The 14,724-nt window shown below is 48.1% G+C and overlaps 1 protein-coding gene across 2 annotated transcripts in view; it reads right to left on the bottom strand.

Annotated features, from left to right (window-relative positions):
* The window catches only part of TMEM229B (transmembrane protein 229B), a 31,400-nt gene extending 17,728 nt beyond the window's left edge, over positions 1-13,672 (bottom strand). For both annotated transcript variants that reach the window (XM_015864807.2, XM_015864809.2), the window contains exons 1-2: positions 13,562-13,672; positions 3,990-4,149 (exon numbers count right to left, since the gene is read on the bottom strand). The gene's annotated coding sequence lies outside the window, so the exon portion shown is untranslated. The remainder of the gene's footprint in view (positions 1-3,989; positions 4,150-13,561) is intronic.
* Between the last annotated feature and the right edge of the window lie 1,052 nt (positions 13,673-14,724).

The following is a 14,724-nucleotide window of genomic DNA, read 5'->3' as shown; positions in this document are numbered from 1 at the left end:
AATTTAATGTCACACGCAGTTCATTTCCACAGCCCACAGGAACAGCTAAGGTGATGGTTAGGAGCAGCATGAAGTACCTCCCCGCAGGCTGCAGAGGGTGGTGCTCTGATCAGTTGGTGTGCTGAAAGAGTTTGGAACATGTTTCTTAATCAGTACCTGTTTGAAATCGGTGTGGGTGAGCAGAGTGACAGCTATCAGTGTTGTGGAATGTGTGCGTGTACAGGTGAGAAGAAAGCTAAGGACACAAGTCAGCATATCACAGACTGGTATAGCAAGAACCGTGGTATTATCACAGTACTATCATGTGTGTTGATTTAGCACAGAACAACAGATAAAGGAAAAACAAGCCATGACAAAATAAAGCTTCCCAACATCCATGTATTCCTGATCATGCATAGAATCATAGAATCACAAAGTTGGAAAGAACCTACAAGATCATCTAGTCCAACCGTCCTCCCTTTACCATACCTACAGAAAACCACTAAACCATATCTCCTAGCTCCCTATCCAGACGCTTCTTGAACACTGCCAAGGGATGGCGACTCCGCCACTTTCCCATTTCTGTGTTCATACATTTACATTCCCCTGGCAGAAGAGTTGAATACTCGTAGCCTTCAAGTGTGATTACAGTGAGGCAAAGCTCAGCATGTGAAAGCTTCCACAGTTACATCACTATGGAAACCACACATCCACCTCCTGCTCTGTTTGTCTACTTCCTTAACTGATTAAAAAAAAAAAAAAAAAAAAAAAGAAAAAGTATACCTCCAATCTCCACACTTCTATCCAGACCATAGGAAGACAAACACTTTTTACCTGCCTCAGGAAGAATACTTTCTTCCTTCAGAGCCACTCTATGAAAGGCCCCACCTCTCAACCCAGCCAGGCAGGCTTCCACAAGAACACTTACTCCACTTCTTTCAAAAAGCACACTCCAAACACAGGCTAGGATTTCATCTTTGCTTCCCATCTACAACTTCTCTCAGCTTCTGGACTAGAACAGCTCCAGCGATGAGAGACTCTTAGGGCAAGTTCAGTGAGAAGGCTCAAAATGAAAGCTGAAAACTGTGAGCTATACTGTCTTCCCTTGATTGAAATATCCATTTTCTTTCCTCAAAGCTCATTTCTGCGGAAGAACATTTGAATTGCTCTAAAATTAAGGTAGATGACATTACTAGGCAGCTGCAAACACAAGGGCTGAACTCTTGCCAAAGAAGCCCATTATTTCTGCAGAAATTGCTGTTTAAAAGTAACTTTTCCCTCACTAAAAGTATAAATCTCTCAGCAAAAGCCTGATAGCCAAGTGCACATCTGGAAGACACAGAAGAAAAATGAGGAACAACACTTAAAAGTCTGAAATAAGGTGTGCATTCTGCAGCCTAGGTATGCGAAATGGCTGATGGAATCTTCATACTAACAAGACAGAGAGGGTACATTCTCCCCTGTATCTAGGTATGTCCATTTTGTGCTAACAAACAGCCTTTGAAAAATCCTTCAACAAACTCTCTCCAGCCTCCCAGCACACCTGTCCCATGAGCTCACAGCAGTTCATGGAAGAACCAGAACAGAATTTAGCCTCTGTAGTTCCTTGACATCTCTCAGCTTCAGCTGCTGTAAGGCGGGATGATACAGAGATGGTAACAAAGATGATGACAGATATTCAAAAGGTTATTTATGAGAAAAAACTCACTGATATGGATGGCTTCACTGGGAAATGCTGAGGCAATCTCCACCAGAGAGGCAATCTCCAAGAGATGCTGCCTTAGTGGTGGTCAGCCCTTAAATGAGGTCTAGAGGAGGTGGAGTCAAGCTCCACCCCTTCCGGGAGCACAGCTAAATTACTCTCACCTGTGCTCCCACAGCTGACCCAACACTTGCCTCAGCTGATTAATCAGAGATTCAGGCTGTGATTACCAATTTCCCATATAGCTGCCAACAAGTTTTCCAGTCATTATGGAGCAAATGCCCACTAGTAAATGAGTTGAGAAAAGCTATGTATTTTACAGAGGTTTCCAAATAGCATGTAAGCACTATCTTCTATACTAAGGTACTTTGTAATGAAAGAAAAGTCCAGCCGTGTTCAGAGGACTTTTGGCAGATGAGCCTGGCTTCTCAGTAGGACAGAGACAGAAACAACCTAACATAGTATAAATCCTCTTACAAAAAAAGCAGGGTGCAGCCACACTAAATGTGCTGCTCCCCTGTCACCTTTCACAAAAAGGACTGGAGCAGTCAGTGCTTCCTTCTTGATCCTAATTCATTTCCCTCCCACAGACACTCCAGGCTGCTATCACTAGACACATCCCAGTTCCATTGGTATTACAGGAGTTCCTACCAACAGCCCACAGAGCAAGCGAAGGTTACTTCTGTGTCCTCAAGGATGCCACAACAGTGCATATGACAGGTTCTTGGAGACAGGCAGCCTGAGCGGAACAGTGATGCAGTCTGCAGGGTCGTGTCCCTGTGGCTCTGGGAGCAGATCTGTCTGCATCTCTGGCAGACGGCATCCTGAGCAGCCCAAGTGGATGGCACATACAGGAGGCACTGGAGGAATTAATTATGCATAGTCTTGTTCTGCTGCCAATGGATCTATGTTTTCTTGTGCCCACACAGAGCTCAGTTTTTGTTTTAACAGTAACAGGAGATGTCTGCGCCTCCTTTGAGGGGCTCTTGAGGGCAGGTGATAAGCAGTATTTGCTCTGCTTACAGCAATAGTACCATGCAGCAGGGCACATGCCAGATGCAGCTTTCTCCAGAAGAACCCATGGCTGCATCACTGACAGTATGTCTGGGTGCACTCCAAGGCTCAGTCCAGCAGCAGCAGCCTTCTTGGGAAGGCTGACTCTTGCTTTGTCATAACCTGCAGCACTGGCCTGAACCTTTCTGCTAAAGAGATGACATTCTGACCAAATGAGGGTCTGTATTCAACTGCACAACCAGCAGTAAGATCGGATCCAGAGCCTGGAGCAGTTGCTGATGCTGCTTACCCACACTGCTAGCATTGCCATTGTTCAGCCCTCTGGTTTTATTCAGTAGCTGTCCACAACTGCTCCCCATTCCCAGAGAGGGGCAGTGATCAAGCAAGGCTACCTGTAAGACTTGCACAGTACCACCTGGGATCCCTTGGACACCACCACTAGGAGAGGGCAATGAGACCCCTGAGACAGAGAGCAAGCTATGACGAAGGTGCTATGTGATTCTGTAGATGCTACACATGGAAAACTCAAAGTTATTTCCCAGTCAGAGAAGTATTGTGCATGACCTATTGTGAAGGCCTTAGCCACAATCCAGAAAACAAAACTGTAGTCTAAACTGCTGCAAGCTGCACCAGAGCACCTGTACTTTGCCTCCTGCTAGGGCACTGTGCTGCAGAGTGCACAGAGAACACTGCAGGGATTGTTGCCGAGATCCCACAATGCCTAGCTTACCTGCCAGCATCAATGTAAATCTTTGGTCAAATATAGAACATTTCTACTTTGATAGTGTTTTACTCTGTGCAAGTGAAGCAGGCTGCAGTAGGTACAGGCAAGAGGAGTCTGTGATCAGCAGAGTAGCACATTGGTAAATCGGGTGCACTGTTCCTCAGGGCCAGAAATAAACTCCACATCATCTGAGTCACACCTGTGCAGAGAGCGGCCCCTGCTTCTTACCTACTGCTCTCCTTTAGCTCAGGCACTGCTCCACTGTCCTGATTGCTGTGACTGCCTCAGGCTACCCGTGGGTGAAGTTTTAAAGTGACAATAATGCTGGAATAAGCTTGGCAATATAAATAATGAGTGATCAGAACAGCGTGACATGAAACAGACAGAAAACAAGAGCAATGCATGCAAACAGCAACCTTACTCACGCGGGTCAAACTGGTGGAAATAATTTCACCTCCTGCCCTCTACTCACCTGCTCTACATATCTGCTTCCACCACGCAGCCACCTCCACTCTCACCAGAACTCTCTGTGCTGCAAGCCCACCCTTGCCTTCTACCCTCAAGCCCTACCTGTTGGGAGGGATCCGGCAGCTCTCCTGCTTTGTCCTGCTCCCACTTTACAGCATCCGTGGTGAGGCCAGGCTGTCCCCGCAGGTCTGAGCCACTTCAGACAGCTGCCGTCTTCGAGAAAGGAGTATGCAACCAGCAGCTAACGTGGTGACCGGGCAGCCTTCATAAAGCAAAGCAGCACAGGTTAATGTTAATGTGGCACAATGTAAGAGAGTTTTCCAACATCCAAAGAACAACATATGTATCTCAACCTTGGCACCCAGCTGCGTGGATGGCCAACACCTGCCGAGTGCAGGTGAGTGCTGCCCCTGCCCCAGTCCTGGGCTGGCTGCTGGCAGCCACTCCCCAGGCTGGGCTGGGTCCTTCTGCTCCGCACTGTCCTTCTGGATCCCTGCCACAACAAACACGAGGACTCTAGAGCCAACGACCAAAGGTTCCTCACCACTGCCATCTCAGACAAGGACTCAGTTAACCCTCAGAGAATCTATCAGAAAGTATTTACTTATTGTTGTTTTTTTTTTCCTGCTCATTAACCATTTTCAATTTGTTAACTTATTTTCAAGTAAGCTGCTGACTACTTTTCATTCCAGTCCACCTCCTATCACTGCCTCCCTATCTCCCATCTGATCACACACTCCTTCCCCTCCCCTTTCTGCTCCACACCTTCAAACAGGCAGACCCCCTCCAGCCCCCAGCCTGTTTCCCCCCCATAAGACCCAGCCTGTGAGCAGAGACGTGCCTGAGCTGCCCTCCCCTTCTCAGGCACTGACGTTCAGGATGCCACAGTGCTGCTTTGCGCAGAAGTCACACATTAAGGTGCCAGTTCCAACACAAAAATATCCAGCACATACCCACTTCAGTCTCACAGATCTCACACTCTAAGGGCTTGTCTACACACTGCAATTTTCTAGATTAATGGCATGTGACGAAGTTACAGAGCAAGAACACCTATGTGCCAGACTGCGTAACAAACAGGATCTTCATGTTATCACAGAAATGCAAGGGTTGGAAGGTACCTCATGAGATCACCAAGTCCCACCCCTCCCACTACAGCAAGTATCCTGCAACAGATCACATAGGTAAGCATCCAGATGAGCCTTGGATATCTCCGTAGAAGGAGACCCCACCACCTCTCTGGGTAATCTGTTCCAGTTCTCCATCACCCTTACCATAAAGAAGTTATTCTACATGTTAGTAAGGAGCTTCCCACATACAAATTTTAGGCTGTTCTACTTGTACTATTACTACACACCTGAGCCTGGCCTCATCCATCTGCACCCCACCTCCCTTCAGATATTATAAACATTTATCAGATCTCAACAAATGTAAAATTTTGGGCACCTAAATCCAACAGTAACTCAAGAGAAACATTTTCCCTTAAAAACAAACAAACGCAATACAAACAACAGAAGAAACACACCATTTGCCTTTAGATAACACTGAACTACAAAAACATTCCAATAAAAAAAGCACAGATTAAATAACTAATCCTCCCCCAACAAAACCTTCCCACCAAGATTAGCGGAGTGATGAATAGCATAAACCCACTAATTAAATCAATGTAACATGGGTATTACGAGACACACCGAGCATTTCCTGCACATGCACTGAGGTTAGCCTCTGCTTTGGAGCCTCCCTTACCATGAGGAATAGCTGCTATTTTAACAGCCAGGTACTTATACGTCACATTGGAAAGAACGGCTGTTGTTTATAAGCTCTCATTTAAATTGCTCTAAACGTGATGTTCCTGTAAATTATTCGCACGTACTCTATTTTCATTGTATGCATTTTGTTACAGTAGAGTATTGGTTTCCACTGAGCTATTTATCAGATGCTTGCATACAAAATTTCAAGAAGTATTTCCTAGAAATGCATTTTAAAGAACACAGAGAACTCTTTTTACGTAGTCAGATCTATTTGACTATAATTTGTTTTGTAAAAGAGTGAAGAACAAAATGCTACAGAACAAGCAGCTGTAACACTCTTGGCTCCTTCAAGGCACAAACCTGAAGACCAGAAAACACAGCGCTGCTTTTAAACCAGGAGCTGTGCTCTGGGTCACCTGTTTTGTTTCTCTGAACCCAGTTAATAAACACATACACCCACTGTTTGCCACAAGGCTGGGCACACCCTGGAAAAAAAACAAAGTACATTTTTGAAAGGGTATATTTATTGCCAGATGAGTTCTGTGTATATCAGTGTGAGCGCTCCATCCTCGCTCAAATGTTTGGCATGGGAGTGAAGGACAGAATGGGGCTGAGAAGTTCTCCTGGAAGGGGGACAACACTGGGACAGCTCTGTCCTGTCCTGCACCTTCCTGCACTGCTCAACCCTTCCCCTAGCACCAGCCCTACAGCCACCCACAGTGTCACAGAGACTCCAATTAAGGGATTTGTCATTCATCTGAATACTGCTCCCAAAATTCTCTCTGTTCTCAGCCATATCACCGCTCAGATCTGACTCTCAGGCCTCCACCCAGCAGGAAGAAGTTCCTTTTCTTTTTTTTTTTTTTTTTTTTTTTTTTTTCCCCAATAAGGGAAGCAAACAAAAAAGCCACTTTCATTTCTATGAGCTCAAAATGTTCAAGAAACCATAGCTTTAGTTGCACGTGTAACTACACTAGAAAGAAAAAGAAACTCTTTGTTAGCAAAGACTGTGTCGTAACATAAGAGCAGAAAGGCAGCGCTTAAGATAAAGGCTTGACCTTGGAGTTCACAGCACTTTGGCTGGTCAGAAAAGGTCACATAAATGATAAGTGAACTTCTTGTGCTGAAATGCTAATGATTAAAAAGGTGTAATGTTTGTATTAGCAAAAATCAACAACTACAACAAATATTCAGCAGTGGTGTGTGGCCATTCAAAAAAATAAAAAGAATTACAATCTGAAGCCCACTGCAATGTGGGACTCAGGCTCCTCTCAGATGCCAGCAGCAGCAGATGGGGGCTGCACTTCAGTAAGCAAAGGAGCAGCACTCATCCAGTGAGAACTGGATGGAAATGAAATTCCTGGCTGCCAAGTGGCTGCATGTGTATTCCTTCACCTGTTTGCTTACGCCTTCGCACGATTTGCAAAGCACACCAGAAAACTCAGGTCCATGCCACTATCTGGCAATTAAATGGAGCTGTTCCACCAACAGAGAAGCCCCTCAGCAACACCTATACTCAGTTTATCCGAAGCAGAAAGCAAACAACTTCTCAGCAATGTACCCCCACCCCTGCAAGACCTCTGTGGAAGGCGATGCAAATGTCAACCAAACAAACCCCAGCATGCCCTTCCTTCTGCCCTTTGGTTGGGGTTTCCAGCACACGGAGCAGTCAGACTCTGGGATCCCCAAACTCCAGGCACATACCACAGGGAATGTGGCACTCCCTCCCAGAGGCAGGAGGTAGGGCTGCACCATCCCCTAAGATTATGTCTGGGCTGGAAGAGGAGCACAGCAAGAGGTTGCAAAACTCCATAAAACAGTAGCGGGCAAAACACCTGCAAAAAAAAACCTAAGTATTTGTGAGGTCAGGAGCATCCTTTCCCAAATACCTCCATGTCAGCCCACTGTGGCTTCTGGCAGGCCTTCAGTCTCAGCATGCTCCTAAAAGTGCTGGCAACAGCAAGCACTGGAGAGCCTTGGGCAGGTGCTCCACACAGTCACGGGAGCTGCAAATGACACTGTGGATGGTTACCAACAAGAAGCAGAATTTCAGAATAACCAACAAGAGTCTATTTAGTTGTTGTTGCAGTTACCCTGCAGGATTTCTAAGACACACCCTGCAATGTCAAATAGCCAGGTTTCAAACAAAATCCCCCAGATCTTCCTTATGTTATCAGAGTCCTACTTACTGTTTCTCCATGCACACTTCACTGCTGATGTTCCTCCCATTCCCTTCATACTAAGACGATGAGAACAAGCCAGCTGGCTCTACACATAGGTTCTTGTGCATTATTGCAGCTCTCAACACTACGGGGCAAATGGGTCGCTGTGGGTGTTCGAGGTTTCCCACAGCTTGCCACACTTCTCTGCCATGCACCTTTTAACCAGTCTCTCTCTTTCTTACCTCTTGTGTTCCCAGGGATGAGCTATGTCCTGCTCTCTACAAGCTGGTGAAGGTCTGTGGGAGAGAATGGCTGTTTCCTTATATACACACTTACTTACACTTCATTATTTTGAACAGCTCATCTAACATTTGTTCTGTTGCTTTCGGGTTCTGTGGATACATTTCTGTAAAACCACAGTCAAAGCTGACCTCACAATATGGCAGTCAAGCAGGAGGGGAGTTAAAAAGGAGCAAATCTCACAGAACTCCACCTACACGTGCTTCATGGAGAAGTATAGAGCATGTTACATTATGAAAGTGAAGTCACTGGCTTTTTGGTAACTGAAGGCAGGGTACAGTTGCTTAGCAATTTATCTGATTACCATTTTTCAAGTATCACATGCACACTTAAGAGACGTTACATAATAACGTCTCACTTTCATGCTTCCTAAATCAATTTAAAAAAAAAATAGATTAAAAATCTACTAAAGTTCTACCAAAATTAATGCCTGTGTCTTCTTTTCTGGCAAAAGAGAAAGGACAAGATAGTAGCTCAAAAGCAGGTTGAAGCATTAAGATTCCTGTATATAAGTGGCTTTCAGAATGTTTCTATGCAAGCATTTTATTTTATCTGCTTGTCTGCAAAATGACAGAGAGGTTCTTCATTAACAACAGAAAGATTTTCAGATGAAAGATGTTGTGGAAGCACTTACAGCTTTTTTAGTACTCCAAACATTGTTAAGCCCTGGTCCTAAGAGCAGCAAATTATAATCTTTGTCATGACATTGTTAGGAAAACAAGGACTGTCCAGTCTCACACCATGCAAATTAAAATTCTATCATGAGAATCCGATACTTTCACTACCTGGGAAAGAAAAAGAAAAATCCAACCTTCCCCCTACTCCACAGTACATACCCCAAACTGAGGCTGCAGTACTAAGTGCTGCTATAGCTTCTGGGCTCCCACTATGAAAAGCAGAGGTAAATCAGAACATGTGCATACATGGCATTTTTAGAAAAGAACATGTTGTACCTATCGATCTGCTCTTTGAAAACGTAATTACACTCTAGCTAATCTATGAAAGAATTGAGCCTTTAGCTGCCTTTACATTAATACCTCATAATACGAATAGCAAAACTAGGCATTGTTTCCAAAAAGGTATAATCAGCTCTAAAAAGAACTTGCCCCGTAGAGATAGACCTTTTCACATCCACAAGTTATATGCCAATAAAACATAAACTGTCTACTTTATATATGCACCTCTGTCTTCAGCTGCACAGAAAGCATCTCAGCTGCCTGGGGCTCCGCTTACAGCACATAGTCCCTGTCAGCTCAAGTGACCAAAGGTGAAGTTTTGGAAACCCCGTATCTCATCCCTATGGCAAAGTATTAACTGGCGATGAAAAACCCCAAGCAAGGATAGCCAGGCTCTATAAAGCTAATGAATCTTACCTTCACAGCAGCTCCTCTCTTGCTAGTAGACATTAGAGCAATTTTATAAACTCTGCCCTACATCCTGTGGCTCTTGTGCAAGTCGACGACCAATTAAAGGCTTAATAGAGAGACTTGCCTTGGAAAGACCTGCTGGATCAAAATAAACCCAATCACATGGCACCTATCATGCCACTAGTGGAAACCATATGCACATTTTCAAAACACCAGGCATCACACAAAGAAATCATTCCTCTCCTGGTACATACTGGAAACACCCTTACCGTGAGCCTCAGCCAATCTGAGATCCAAGGAGGACACCTCGGCTGAAGACCGTCTTGCTGGCTGCACACACCCACCTCTGCCAACACTGCTGATCGCAGCAAGAACCCACCCCACCTAGAGCTGCAAATGGATGCAGTTCAGCCAGAAGTTCTTAGCCAAGATTAAGCTGATGGAGCTGGATGAATCTGACCATCTCATGCGCATATATTCTGGATGAGAACAAACCAAAGAAAACAGCAAACCCAGCAGGCACTTGGGAGCACTCTGCGTCACAGCTGTCCATACTAGGAGAGAGCTTCCCCCTTCAGAAATACCTCGTCACCTCCCACGTGAGCCAAAGAGCACAGCACAGTGCCTGGCAGCAGCCCTGGTGCAGGCTCAGCACCAGCGCACCTGAGCACAGGGTAGCTGGGAAGGAGCCCTTCCTGCTAGGTCATTCATGCTATCAGCACTTATCCAATGACTACTAATGCTTGGATCTTATGCAATGAAAGCAAGACAGTACACATCTGTGGTAGAGAAGATTCTCTCTGTAATCTAATCCAGCTTTGACAGAAGCCTGCGAGGGCGGAGGGGGTTGAGATAAGGTTGTGGCAAACTTGTGTGCTGGCACCAGTAAAAATCTAGAACAAAACAAAGGTAACAAAATGCTACTCTCTTTCATACAGACTAATTAGATGCTTCTGAACTCATACATGAAAGACAATCTCATTCAGATATGCCTACAAACTTCTAAGGTAGCTGAACTTTTACTTAGCCTATGGGGACACATTGAAGAACAGTACACACCTGCAGATAGATGCCCTTCAGCTTTGTTTTAGACAGCCCATGAAGTGCCCAGGCTCTGTCTCACACCAGATCTTATTGGGAGCACCGTTTACCACCAGGAATGCAGAGCTCTGACTGATCAGAAATGAGCAGAGAGGCTGGTCATCTGTCCAGAGAGCCAAAGCCTTCACTAGCCTTGTTCTGGCTGCCTGCACACTCCTTTCACCAAGAGCTCAGATGCCATCTGGATGCTCCTGTTTCACGTGTTGTCACAGAAACACCAGGACCCATTATCTCTACTGTACAATGGGAGACACTTCCACTCCTTGCCTGAGAATGGATGCACTGAGCATCTGAACACCCTGGGCTCCAGCAACTCTCCAAAGCCTTCACATGGAGGTGGGCAGTGCTCTGCAGGGAGGAGAAGAGCGGAGCCTTTTCCTGCCTCCTGCTGGCAAACAATTTGTCCAAGTAATTGACCCATTTTCTACAGAATAATTAGCCCAGGGGAATGACACACTGCTGCCCTTTAATTAGTCATGTTGGTAGCTCTCTTGTTTTACTGTGCTATAGCAGCATCCTGAGCGTAAGGAAAAAAAAAATCCACAAAACTGAAAAAAAAAACCAAACCAACAACAACAACAAAATGAAACAAACAAAAAAAAAAAAAAAACTTGATTCAATTTCCTTAAACACAATATCTCTTAAATGCAGCCCAGAAACAAAGACTCCTAATGCACAAATGCCAACAATAAAATTTCCCATTTATTCTGCAGTTCCCACGCCAGCCATCAGGACTCCTTCATATCACTGCATTGGGCTTCTCTTCTCTGGACGCTGTCCCAGTTGCTTCTCCTTTATCTTCCATGACCAAAAACCCCTGTGCTGGTTCTTGATGGGGCCATCACCCTCTCTCCCACCTCCCCAGACCTCCTGGTGCATTCAGCCTCACCTGGCTCATTGCTGGTGCTACAGAGGGAGGCAAGAACTTCAGTCATGGGGTGAATTGGGCACTGAGAGAGAGTACTCTTCCTGCACAGCACAGGGACCACCCACAGCCCTGCAGTGTGAGAACTGGGTGCAGCCATCACCGTACCCAAATGAATGAGTGATGTGCATACCTCCAGGACAACGCAACACAACTCGTTCTCTTGATGTGAAGGAATAAGCAGACTAACAAAGTAAAAGGTCAAGGAGATCCTGCATCTGCACTCCTTAAGACTTCAAGATGATGAACTGAAGTAGAGATCATAAAAAGGTACTTCAGTCTGAAAGCTCCAAACACTGCCAGGTCCACCAGTTCACCCAAAGAAGCCCTTCCCCCATTGCACACAAAGCCTTGCTCCAAGGTTAAGTTCATCTTTACCTCATGCTGTGACACCACCAGTAGAACTGCAGAGCCCCCTGGCCAGGCACTGTTCCATACCTACGCACAGCCCTGTGCTGCCCTTGGCCCCCATCCACCACTGCCCATGACTCACACTGTGACCCCTGGTCCCATCCTGCAGCCTGCCCTGGGGCCCAGCATCCAGAGACCCAAAATCAGACCTTCCCAGAGGAAGCTGCCCCAGCTTCCTGCCCTGCAGCAGGACACTGTGCCTTGGAGGCACAGAAAACCCAGCATGTAGTAGGACACTACAGTTCGTGAGCCCCCAGGGTGCACCATGAGCATGGCAGTACCCTGTGGGCAGGTCTCCTGTAGTACCTTCCCCAGCACCTGCAGAAGTGGCCACAGAAACTCACACCTGCATCTCAGTCACCTAAATTTTGCTGTTTCCTAGCAATTCTATGAACATTTCGTTTTTTTCACAGCTTTCTAATTACACCCAAGCAGCACCGAGCCCCATTCTCAGCTGCTGCAGCTCATGTATTGATGCATCAGAGCTCTCACGATCCACAAGCAATGCTTTGGGCAATCCAGTCCCTTTGAAAATCCTGACACAAGGCTCCATCGTGGAACTACCACCACCTGCAAATACCCCCATCCCCAGCAGGTACTGCTCTACCTTAGAATTAGGAGGGAACCAGAACAAACCTGCCAAGCACCCGATGCCCAGAGAACAATACCAAACATTTCATCTGACAGAGATGCACTGCCTGCGCTGCATGATCAGGGGGACTTGGCACGTCGGTGCTCCCCCCGGGGCGGCGATGCGGAGCTCCCCGGGAAGCCCCGCGTTGCACAGCGACTGACGGAGAGGGGACGAGGGAAGGGCAATCCCCGCTGCGTCTCCGTGCCGCAAAACCTGGGGACAGTAGTCAAAACCCTGCTGCAGGGGATGGGCAGGAGGAAGCACATTTTCCATTTCGCAAAAATTCAGCTGTTCTGGATGTTTTCCATACCAAAAATGGAACAAGAGCAAGCATCCCGAGAGCGATTTAAAACGTAAAAGCAGCGGTAGAAAGATCCCTCGTTTGAACAGTGCCGATATCCGGGTTCCTGACCTCCCGGTACCGCAGCACGAGCGGTCCCCGGGGCTGCAGAGAAATCATTGAGGGGGATGTCGCCACCTCCCCCTCCCGGTTCTGGGGTGCTGGACATGGATTTGTCCTTTCCCAGCACAAAGAGTTACTGAAACCAATACAACGAGGATATTTCACAACACCTCTCTTTGTTCAAAACACGTCACAACTCAGAAGAAAAGCAGCCCCAACCTCCTCATCTCCGCAGCTCCAGCCGCCCCCCCGCACCGCTGCCTTCCTCCCTCCGCCCGCCCGGCGCTCCGCACCCCAGGACATCGCGGCGGCGCTCGGGGTCGCGGCTCCCCACGACCGCTCCCGGGAGGGGGCGACTGCGGGCCCCGTGCCGCCGCCTTTGTCTGCCCGAGACCGGCGGCCGCCCGGGTACCCCACGGCCGCCCGCAGAGCGGGAGGCGCGGCAGCGGCCCGGCGGTGCAGGCGGCCCCCGCTGCCAAACCGAAAGCGGTAGCGCCGGGCGCCCGCCCTCCGCCCCGGGCGGCGCATCTCCGGCCGCGGGGAGGCCGCCGGGCGCCGGGGCGCGTCGCGGGCAGGTGCCGGGCGGCCGCCGCGCCTCCCCCCGCCGCGGGCCCTCGCCTCACCGGGGTCCATGGGTGCCCTGCGACCGGCGGCTGCGGGAGGCGAAGCGCGCCCGTGCCACTCGCCCGTAGTGTGGATGCGGTTGCAATCTGCACATGCTCGCTTCCGACAGCCGGCCTTCCCCGCCACCTTCCCTTAACTCTTTCCCAACTGCCTCGCACCGTCTTCCGCCCCTCCCGCACCGCGGAGAGGCTGCAGGGGTCCGGGCCCGGAGTTCCCCGCACCCGCGATGGGTGCGTGCCGCAGCACCCGGCTTTCGAGCCCTTCGGGAGCCCTCCCGAGCGGTTGCTCTGCGGGTACGCGGTACCTGCGGTGCGGTCCTTCGTATTTACCCTGAATCTATGCCCGCAGAGTCCGAGTGGCCGTGGGGCACAGCCTGCACCGCCTGCTGCTGGAGCCGGGAGCGGATGGACGCCTAACGCCACTGTCAGAGGAAATATTTGTCTGTAGCTTAGCTGGTAAAGAGTGAAACATAATCCCTGCGAGAAGTGTTTTTCCACCCAGAAGGATCCCTTCAGATTTAAAAAAATTTAAAAAAAGGCTCAAAGAAGGAGCGTAAGAAAATAAATTTAAGGCATAAATACTAGAGCAGGTTAAATTCCTTTCTACTTCTGCATTAACTCTTCCGCGGTATGAGAACAAGGGAGAGTAAAGTGCCTTTCTCTAGGGTTAGGAACCAGAAGTCTGCAACCTCAAGCCAGAGATGATGCACAGACATCTCGGTGCCCTGGGACAGTGTGGGTGACACAGCCACATGCCACCACTTGGGAGGGCTGCGGTGGGCAGCAGCGGGTTAATGTGGTATCTTCTTCCAGAAGGGAACAAGATTTCTGTGTCTGTTACTTTACAGAGAGAACCTAATGTGTCCTGGGGTAAGAGGCTACCTCCAGTAACAGGAATGGGATGGGACACGGCCCATCTCCTGGCCCTGTGTTTCAGCCACCTCATCTCTGAGCTCTCCACTCTGCCCAGGTTGCTGCAGCAGCCCACACTTTCTTTCTCCCAGCCCCCACGTCTCCTGTTCTCTCCTGTCCCCTGCAATACCAGGAAGGATGAGCTCATGTTTTCAGCGGAATAAAGATGTTTTCATGACCTCTGTTTAATGATTCAGTGGTTCAGAGATCAATAAAAAATGGTCACGGTGATGAGGCAGCACCAGACCAGC

Source organism: Coturnix japonica, chromosome 5 (genome assembly GCF_001577835.2).
Source record: "Coturnix japonica isolate 7356 chromosome 5, Coturnix japonica 2.1, whole genome shotgun sequence".
NCBI classification, from domain to species: domain Eukaryota; kingdom Metazoa; phylum Chordata; class Aves; order Galliformes; family Phasianidae; genus Coturnix; species Coturnix japonica.
This window is presented reverse-complemented; position numbering and strand designations above follow the sequence as displayed.